The sequence below is a fragment of the Schistocerca cancellata genome, chromosome 2, assembly GCF_023864275.1.
Source record: "Schistocerca cancellata isolate TAMUIC-IGC-003103 chromosome 2, iqSchCanc2.1, whole genome shotgun sequence".
Taxonomy (NCBI): Eukaryota; Metazoa; Arthropoda; class Insecta; order Orthoptera; family Acrididae; genus Schistocerca; species Schistocerca cancellata.
In genome coordinates this window covers 519,079,001-519,088,544 of record NC_064627.1, presented here as the reverse complement: position 1 = coordinate 519,088,544, position 9,544 = coordinate 519,079,001, and positions in this window count along the sequence as shown.

The following is a 9,544-nucleotide window of genomic DNA, read 5'->3' as shown; positions in this document are numbered from 1 at the left end:
TACAATGATTAGTTTCCGTGTAATAACGCGTTAAACAGGACAAGTTTAATTATAACCACCCGGTATTAATAGAGAGTACCAAGTCGTAATATGAGACGAAACTATCATAAGCAAACGGAAGATTTATATTTGCTGCAAGTGTGGTACAGCATTCAAGGGCGTAGAAGATATTAGTGAGATCAGTTCTGAGATGACTATGACATCAGACTTCGAACAAATTCAGAGGTGCACTGCTGTGATCAAGCCATGCCGATATAGTTCATACAAAAGTCTACCAGAAATGTTGAGGGAATTAAAATCGAAATATCTGGAAGAAAGTTGTTATTCTTGAGAAAACATGTTGGTAAATTTGGGGAACTGTTACTTGGAACTGTGCGGAAATTCAGTTGTCTCTATCGTATATTTGGTGAATAAAATGAGGCACTTAGCTAAAAATGTAACTGATTTTCCCTCACTTGACACGGAAATAGAATAGTCTACAAGAGTACATAATCGCTAATATTGGTAAAAGTTACCTTCTCGGTCCAACGTACAGTGGTCGGCGGAGTATATATTTATAACAAGCTGTATACTGTATAGTTACTTGCTGGTTTGGGTCCACTGAATTCTCTTTCTGTCTTCTGTCTTCTGGTTAGCGGATTGAGCGTGCATGGATTATAGGGAGTAGGGAGGCACTCAAACCACGTGTACCCAAAAGTGTATAAAGTTACGTAATGGATTTAACTAACGCGACATGAAGAGTCAGTCCTGTAGTGATTAGAAACCATACCTAACCGACAACAATAAATACAGGGTGGGGGAAATAACAGTTGCCCGGACGAGTGGATACGACTCGATGCATATGTATGCATATAACGGAGGAGGAAAAGACCTACAATTACTTCCAATAGGATGAAGCAACTGTCCATACCGCAGGCCGAACTTTGGAGCACATTTACACAAACTTCGCGCCTTACATAGTTGTCAGCAGAGGTCAGTCTGGTGGCGACCCTAGCTGGCCGCCCAGGTCACCTGATCTGTCAGTGTGCCATTACTTTGTGTGGGGAGCCCTCAAGTCTAAAGTGTATCGCAACAGCCCTCATAGCCTTCGAGAACTGCAGCAGAACATTACGAATGAGACTGCAGCAATTCCAGCAGTCCACGTCGATACATCTTCACTAACTTGCTAACCAGGCCCAAAACTTGCGAGAGATGAATGGTGTTCACTTTCAACATCTCCTAAGTCGGGTTAGTACTGTATTTCCTTTCCGCTGCTGTGTTTTTTTGTGCCCTGCAACTCTGTTCCCCGGGCCACTTTTTTTGCCCTTGTAGTTTTATCTCAATGAGTATCCCACAACTAAAGCATATCGTATGGATTGTTCAATAATTTTCTAAGATATTCATTTATCTCGTCCTTAATAAAAAAACACAAAACAAAAATGTCAATGATCAAGGGAAATTAATCTCAACTGAAAGAATAAATGCAATTCTGCACAATACAAATTAAATTAATTAAGCAATGACATAATCGTACAACTTCCATACAAAACAAAATACGAGTCATTCTAATCTAATACTAGCATTCAGCTTCTCAGTTCTGCCCTCACTTCGTATATGTGATCTGTGAAGTAAAACGTGAAAAGACCACCACCACCTCAGTCTGAAATTCTAGAAAAAAACTACTTACAAACGATTGGTATGAATCCTCAGTGGAGACAAAAATTCTTCAATACTGGTCTCAGAAATTTACTTTTACAGCCCTGTAATGCCAGAGTGAATCACAATATCACTGTGGCTGCAATGTGGCTGTGAAACTGAATGACGATTCTCGAAGAAATCTGCTCTGTCGGTAAAACTAGCAGCCCTTCAGAATATTCTGAATGTTAAACTACCTTACCTAGGGCAGCAGACTGCAGTCCAAAGACTATTAATTCTTAATACTGCCTTGTAGCTTCTCTACACACAATAGACGAGAGACGTGAACTCCCAGCCAGAACCGCGAAATTCAGAAACGTCTCAACGTGAGAGCATAACAAGAGAAGTGCACTCAAATTCAACATATGCTGAATAATAGACGAGATTTCCCTGCCAGAAAGGCTAAGTCCAGAATCGCCAAAGTTCACAACAAGTACAGTGCCCTAACTGCTCTATAAAATATAAGTTCGCCTGACAGCAGAAAACAGCAAATCCGTCCGTCATCAACGAGAGGTGACACGTACGACGTCCGTTCCACATAGAAATCCAGACATTATATCTCTCAAAACTGCTGGCTCTACAGCAAACCTCTGATTTCCTCCCCTTAAGTTCAAATGGTTCAAATGACTCTCAGCACTATGGGACTTAACATCTGAGGTCATCAGTTCGGTAGAACTTAGAACTACTTAAACCTAACTAACGACCGTAGCGGTCGCACGGTTCCAGACTGAAGCGCCTAAAACCGCTCGGCCACACCGGCCGGCTGCCCATAAGTGCTGGTGGCGAATCATAATCATGCAATTCCCTGTACATTCACCCTCTCTGCTCATTCTGCTGACCACCGACCAACAACCGGTTTTAGTTAGGATTTTGGTGTCTAAAGGTCTAGAATTTATCCCTACTTTGCGGTCTAAACAAAATTCCACCAACTGGAGACCACTCAGTGAAAAATTTTCCCACACAGAGCAAGATTTTCTACTTCTTATCTTCGTGCTTGTCAAGCCCTACCTTGGCCTGCAAGGTCGCCGAATTTGGCAGCAGTATGGGGAGTATTATGGGGACGGCACTCCAACCATCTCCAGATTTTGACGATCTTACAAACCAGTTGGACAGAATTTGGCACGATATCTCTCAGGAGAACATGCAATCAATTATCAATCAATGCCAAGCGGCTGATTTAGGGGGTGGATTTGCAAACGAGAGAAACGAGCTTTAACAGCGAGCCCGCCCTTCAAGATCTAAGTTTTCCGTTGTTTCCTACATAGTATAAGGCAAATGGCGGAAAGATTTTTTTGAAAAATACTTACCCTTCCACATCATTCTTTAGAGTCTTTTTCCGTTTCTACCTCGGCGTTGACGTGAAGTCGTTCCTTCTTCCACCGCGCATCCCCTGTGTCGATTTTTTCCGATTCGTTACTCTCCTGTCTACCATTTTTCATCATTATCCTCTCTCCTCCACTTATCATTTACCGAGGTTCCATGAAGGCGTCAAAAAGCCACATTTTTGCCGATTTCTCGTCGGTCCGTAGTGAAGAATTTCAGGTACAATTCAAACGTGAATATAATCTAAATTTCAGGCACAAAACATCACGAAGACTTGACAGCGCTCGCTCTGCTGATATTGCTCTCTGTTGGACATGACTGAATTGTATTGCCTGCGAGCTATTGTTGCATGGCACACCAATGAAAATTAGAGCGCGAAGTGAACCTTCCAAATCAAGGGAACGTCGTTTCAATCACAATTGAACACAGGCTCTTGCTTTGGTATTAATTATTGTTTGCCTTGGAGCAGTGCGGTCTGAGTTCTGGCAGCGTTGTGTCGTCAAAATGCACGGTATAATGCGTACACGTGGCGAGGGCGTAGAAATTCATGCTACTGGCAATACGGAATAGGCGGTACACTACGTGTCTAGAGATCTCTTCTGTTATTTCTCCATCTGAATCTGAATTATCTACAACTGTGTTTCTGAAGTTACTCCATGACCGCCTGCAACCGTAAACGTCTTGATTTATTGGTAAAATTGTGGACTCTCTATAGGTCACAGTCCGTTCTTCGACACTTTTCTCTCTCCGCCCCTAAAGATAGAACAGGTTATTCCAGTCTTAATTATTTGTAGAAGGAAAGTTTTATACTGGTCTGTTGCACTTATTTTGTATATGAATTCATGTTCTCAGCATCGTAATTTCGAGATCGATGTGGTTGATATGCTTAAAACTGTGAATCATCTCCATTGTGTGTGAAAACAAAAATTTATATGCACCTTTATTTCTAAACAGCGTACATTCACGCTCGTCGTATAGGTCACCACTCAACATCACTTCGTGTAGACTGACAGTGAAAAAGGTAAACATGCCAATATTTCGAATCAGAATTTGACGAACCCGCATTATAATTTACATCCTTTGTAAAGTAAAATGGACTAAGGTTGAAATTGTGTAACTGTGTCAATAAACCAAGAAATGATAGTTAAAGGCCATCGTGCAATGATTTCAAAAATTTCTAGGAACGATGGCTCCTTATATGATTCGATTCGTACATTTTTACTGCATTTTCTTCCAAAATGTATTTACTAGCCGAGCGGTCTAAGACGCTGCTGTCATGGACTGTGCGGCTGGTCCCGGCGGAGGTTCGAGTCCTCCCTCGGGCATGGTTGTGTGTGTTTAGGTTAAGTAGAGTGTAAGCTTAGGGACTGATGACCTTAGCAGTTAAGTCCCATAAGATTTCACACACATTTGAACATTCTGTATTTACTACACAGACTGAAACATACGCATTCATATTCTGTCTTAGGATGATGCATTATAATTTGTGCTGTTCTTTTCCTATTGTCATCTTTATTCCCTTAGTTAGTCTATCCATTGGTTGGATGTGGTCCGGCACGATTTCATCTCTTGTACCAACTCTTTTATCTCACAGTAGCACCTACAGCACATACATTACTTAATCTTTCCCTTTCCCTACACTGTCTGCACTCTACCGTTCCCTCTAGAACCACAGAACTTATTTCAAGACGTTTTGATGACGATGATATTTGGTTTGTGGGGTGCTCAACTGCGCGGTTATCAGCGCCCGTACGAATTTCCAATCTTTGCTCAGCCGAATCTCGCCACTTTCCTGAATGATGATGAAATGATGAGGACAACACAAACACCCAGCTATCTCGAGGCAGGTGAAAAATCCCTGACCTCGTCGGGAATCGAACCCGGGACCCCGTGATCGGGAAGCGAGAACGCGACCACTAGAACATGAGCTGCAGACTCAAGATGTTTTAACAGATGTTCTACAGGATAAAGGAATAAAGTAAATGTAGTGAAAATGCAGAAACGAAGAGCTGAAATTGACTTACCTTTATTTACAATGAAAAATACAGTGAAAAATACATTTATACAAGATGCTGAAAGTGACCCTCCGGGGACCGATGATCTCGCTGTTTGGTCCCCTCCCCCCAAGTCGATCCACCAATCAACGTGACCCTGTGCAACAACAATACGTCTAAGCATATTCAGACACACCCAGCGTAAAGTTCTGATATAGATGGCGCAACTCCATGGCTAATGTTGTCCTTCAGTTCCTGTATTTTGTGTGGATTTGTTTGGTAGACCATGCTCTACAAGCGCCCCCACAGGAAAAAATATCATATATTGTTAGGTTCGGCGAACGTGGTGGCCATGAATACTTGCTGATAGTTCGTTCCTCGGTGAAGACATCATGAACTCGCTCCAGCGATACATTCGGCATGTAACGTGTAGCCCCATCTTGCTCGAAGGGCCACTATTGTCTTACACATACAGTGATTTGAGCACAAAATGCATAAAATATTTACATATGTGCTACGGTGTTGAGTGTAGTGTCAAAAAATATTGGTAAATGGTCATGTCACACAGCACCAACCGCTGATTTTTTCCTCGTGGAGTTGTTGATGACACACAGCGTTAGGGTTCTCCGTTGCCCAGTACCTCGTGTCTTCTGAATATACGTGGCTTGATAGATGAAACCATGATTCATCGCCCACGATGTAATGGAAAAGGTCACTGATGTTATTCAAAAGCCATGTTCAGTAATCTACACTTTTCAGACTGTCGTCTCCCTGTAATTGCTGCACATCCGTCACACGACATGGCTTCAAATTAAGACCTTTCAATATCCACTGGAAATGAATCCTACTTACATGCACCTCTTGGGCCAGTTTACATATAAACTTCTTTGGGCTCTGAATAATTCTTCGGCGAATGTTTGCAATAACTTCCGGGGTACGAAATGAAGGAATTCTTTGTTGTTTTACATTTTGCACAGATCTATAGGTGCGCCAATTTTTATACAGACAGTGTATTTCTCTCTTTCCTAGTAGCCCCCCATTCGGATACTTGACCCCGAAAATTTTGCGAGTGTCCGCAATCGAACCTGTTTTCAAATATGCTTCAACAATTTCAATTCTTTCTTCTACCGGGAAAGTCATTTTGAACACCGCAAAGAGAATCGTCTAACTTCACTGATGAAATAAACAGAAATTTTGACAGAAGAACGCTAACAATCCATTATTGCATAGTACTGTCGATTGTTGTAAGTTATTTTCATGTTAGATCTGTCGTTAATCTTAGTTGCGACGCTCCTCAACACTTGTTTTCATCCTACGATTTACTCTCAATCTGTGTTCAGTTCTCAGTAGTTCTGTAACTGCTCTCTGTAGCAATTGTTTCACGTTTTCACACAGGTCAGCAAAGCATCAGTGAATCCTTATCACTGATATCCTTTCATCCTTTTGATTCTTTGTTGAATTTTGATTACACAGATTGAAAAATAGAGAAGAAAGACTGCTTGCCTGCTTTACGCCGTTTTTAATACAAACGCTTTGCTCTTGGCCTTCCAATCTTATTGTACTATTAAACACAACTTTTGGCAGTCTAATGGTCCGAGTGTCGTGCTATCTCTTATCGCCAGTGTCTGTACTTTCCCCATTCAAAGTAACCGACCACGTTATCATTAATGAACGACCACTTACAACTGCCAAAATTCATAAACTGTATCGGTGAACACAGGTTGCCAAAATCCATAAATTGTATTCTTTCCACAGGCAACAGTATGGACTGGGATTTTCCCTGCAAGTACTGTTCTAACAGAGAAATGCCATCTGTGTGCCCTTTTCATTACTGATTTGAGGAATAATGACTTGAGTCATGCTCGGCTCGTGTTGGTGCTGTTTGTAGGTTTCCGTCCTCTGTTGGAGGCCAAGCTAGATCGTTTAGCTGACATGGTTGCAATTGGTTGTCTTCTTCTCGTGTTGACTGGCGCCACTTGGTTTAGCAAGCGTTGCCTGTCCACAAGTGGCAGCAGCGGCGGTTATCGATGTGAAGTAACTGTGGCCCTATCTTTGGGGCGACGTCGTTGTTCTCCCGGGTCGAGTTTGTGAGCAGTCCGGTTGGGGACTGTGGAGGAGAGAGGACCACGCAGTGCGGCAACACTCCAGGACCGCTGGCGGCGCGCACCAACTGCCAGATCGAAGGCCTGTGGTCACGAGGGTACACGACCTCGTCGTAAACCGGATCCTGCAAGTTTTAAGTTGAGTACATTTTGGATTCAACTAGAGAAACCTCCACCACTATGAGATCTTACGATTCTACAGTGACTTGGGTACGTGTTGCTATTCGTAGTGTTGCCGAAGCAAAGAGCAGTGATTGGAGTGTTGTGGACTGGCAAGACAGCCAATCCACTAGGAGGAAGCCGAAAGGCACGCGTTTAAGCTCACGCAGGCTGGCGTGAGGTCTGGAACTGGACAAGGGAGTTAGACTTTAGCAAAAAAGGTCGTAGCTGTTGGAACACTTCACTTTAATCCATAATTGGTGAACATAGCTCTTGACGGTACATGTTTTACAGCATCAATAGTAACTGGTAATGGCGCCTTGCTAGGTCGTAGCAAATGACGTAGCTGAAGGCTATGCTAACTATCGTCTCGGCAAATGAGAGCGTATTTTGTCAGTGAACCATCAACAAAAGGGGCTTCCGGGGATCGAATGGCGTAGGGCAAGTATTGGAAAGCAACGCCGATTTCAACTGGCGAAAGGCGCGTTCGCATTCCGTCGTCCAGACGAAAGGAACACCTTTACGGCATAAGCGATGAAGCGGAGCTGAAATGGAAGAGGCGTGTCGCATATATTTACGGTAATAGTTGATTTTTCCCAGCAAACGCTGTAGCTGCTTCAAATTCTGCAGCGAAGGCAAGTCTTGTATGGCACGGAAGTGGTCGGGACTGGGATGTATGCCTTGGGCATTAACTACATGTCCCAGATATGGCAAATCACGAGCAAATAACATACATTTGTCCTTCCACAAACGAAGACCATTTTGTCGCAAGACCTGAAATAATAGTCTGAGATTGGCTAAATGTTTTTCTTCCATCTTTCCGGAGATCACAATATCGTCCAGATACACTCCTGGAAATGGAAAAAAGAACACATTCACACCGGTGTGTCAGACACACCATACTTGCTCCGGACACTGCGAGAGGGCTTTACAAGCAATGATCACACGCACGGCACAGCGGACACACCAGGAACCGCGGTGTTGGCCGTCGAATGGCGCTAGCTGCGCAGCATTTGTGCACCGCCGCCGTCAGTGTCAGCCAGTTTGCCGTGGCATACGGAGCTCCATCGCAGTCTTTAACACTGGTAGCATGCCGCGACAGCGTGGACGTGAACCGTATGTGCAGTTGACGGACTTTGAGCGAGGGCGTATAGTGGGCATGCGGGAGGCCGGGTGGACGTACCGCCGAATTGCTCAACACGTGGGGCGTGGGGTCTCCACAGTACATCGATGTTGTCGCCAGTGGTCGGCGGAAGGTGCACGTGCCCGTCGAGCTGGGACCGGACCGCAGCGACGCACGGATGCACGCCAAGACCGTAGGATCCTACGCAGTGCCGTAGGGGACCGCACCGCCACTTCCCAGCAAATTAGGGACACTGTTGCTCCTGGGGTATCGGCGAGGACCATTCGCAACCGTCTCCATGAAGCTGGGCTACGGTCCCGCACACCGTTAGGCCGTCTTCCGCTCACGCCCCAACATCGTGCAGCCCGCCTCCAGTGGTGTCGCGACAGGCGTGAATGGAGGGACGAATGGAGACGTGTCGTCTTCAGCGATGAGAGTCGCTTCTGCCTTGGTGCCAATGATGGTCGTATGCGTGTTTGGCGCCGTGCAGGTGAGCGCCACAATCAGGACTGCATACGACCGAGGCACACAGGGCCAACACCCTGCATCATGGTGTGGGGAGCGATCTCCTACACTGGCCGTACACCACTGGTGATCGTCGAGGGGACACTGCATAGTGCACGGTACATCCAAACCGTCATCGAACCCATCGTTCTACCATTCCTAGACCGGCAAGGGAACTTGCTGTTCCAACAGGACAATGCACGTCCGCATGTATCCCGTGCCACCCAACGTGCTCTAGAAGGTGTAAGTCAACTACCCTGGCCAGCAAGATCTCCGGATCTGTCCCCCATTGAGCATGTTTGGGACTGGATGAAGCGTCGTCTCACGCGGTCTGCACGTCCAGCACGAACGCTGGTCCAACTGAGGCGCCAGGTGGAAATGGCATGGCAAGCCGTTCCACAGGACTACATCCAGCATCTCTACAATCGTCTCCATGGGAGAATAGCAGCCTGCATTGCTGCGAAAGGTGGATATACACTGTACTAGTGCCGACATTGTGCATGCTCTGTTGCCTGTGTCTATGTGCCTGTCAGTGTGATCATGTGATGTATCTGACCCCAGCAATGTGTCAATAAAGTTTCCCCTTCCTGGGACAATGAATTCACGGTGTTCTTATTTCAATTTCCAGGAGTGTAGTTTGCTGCAGTAGGGACTGACGCACAAAC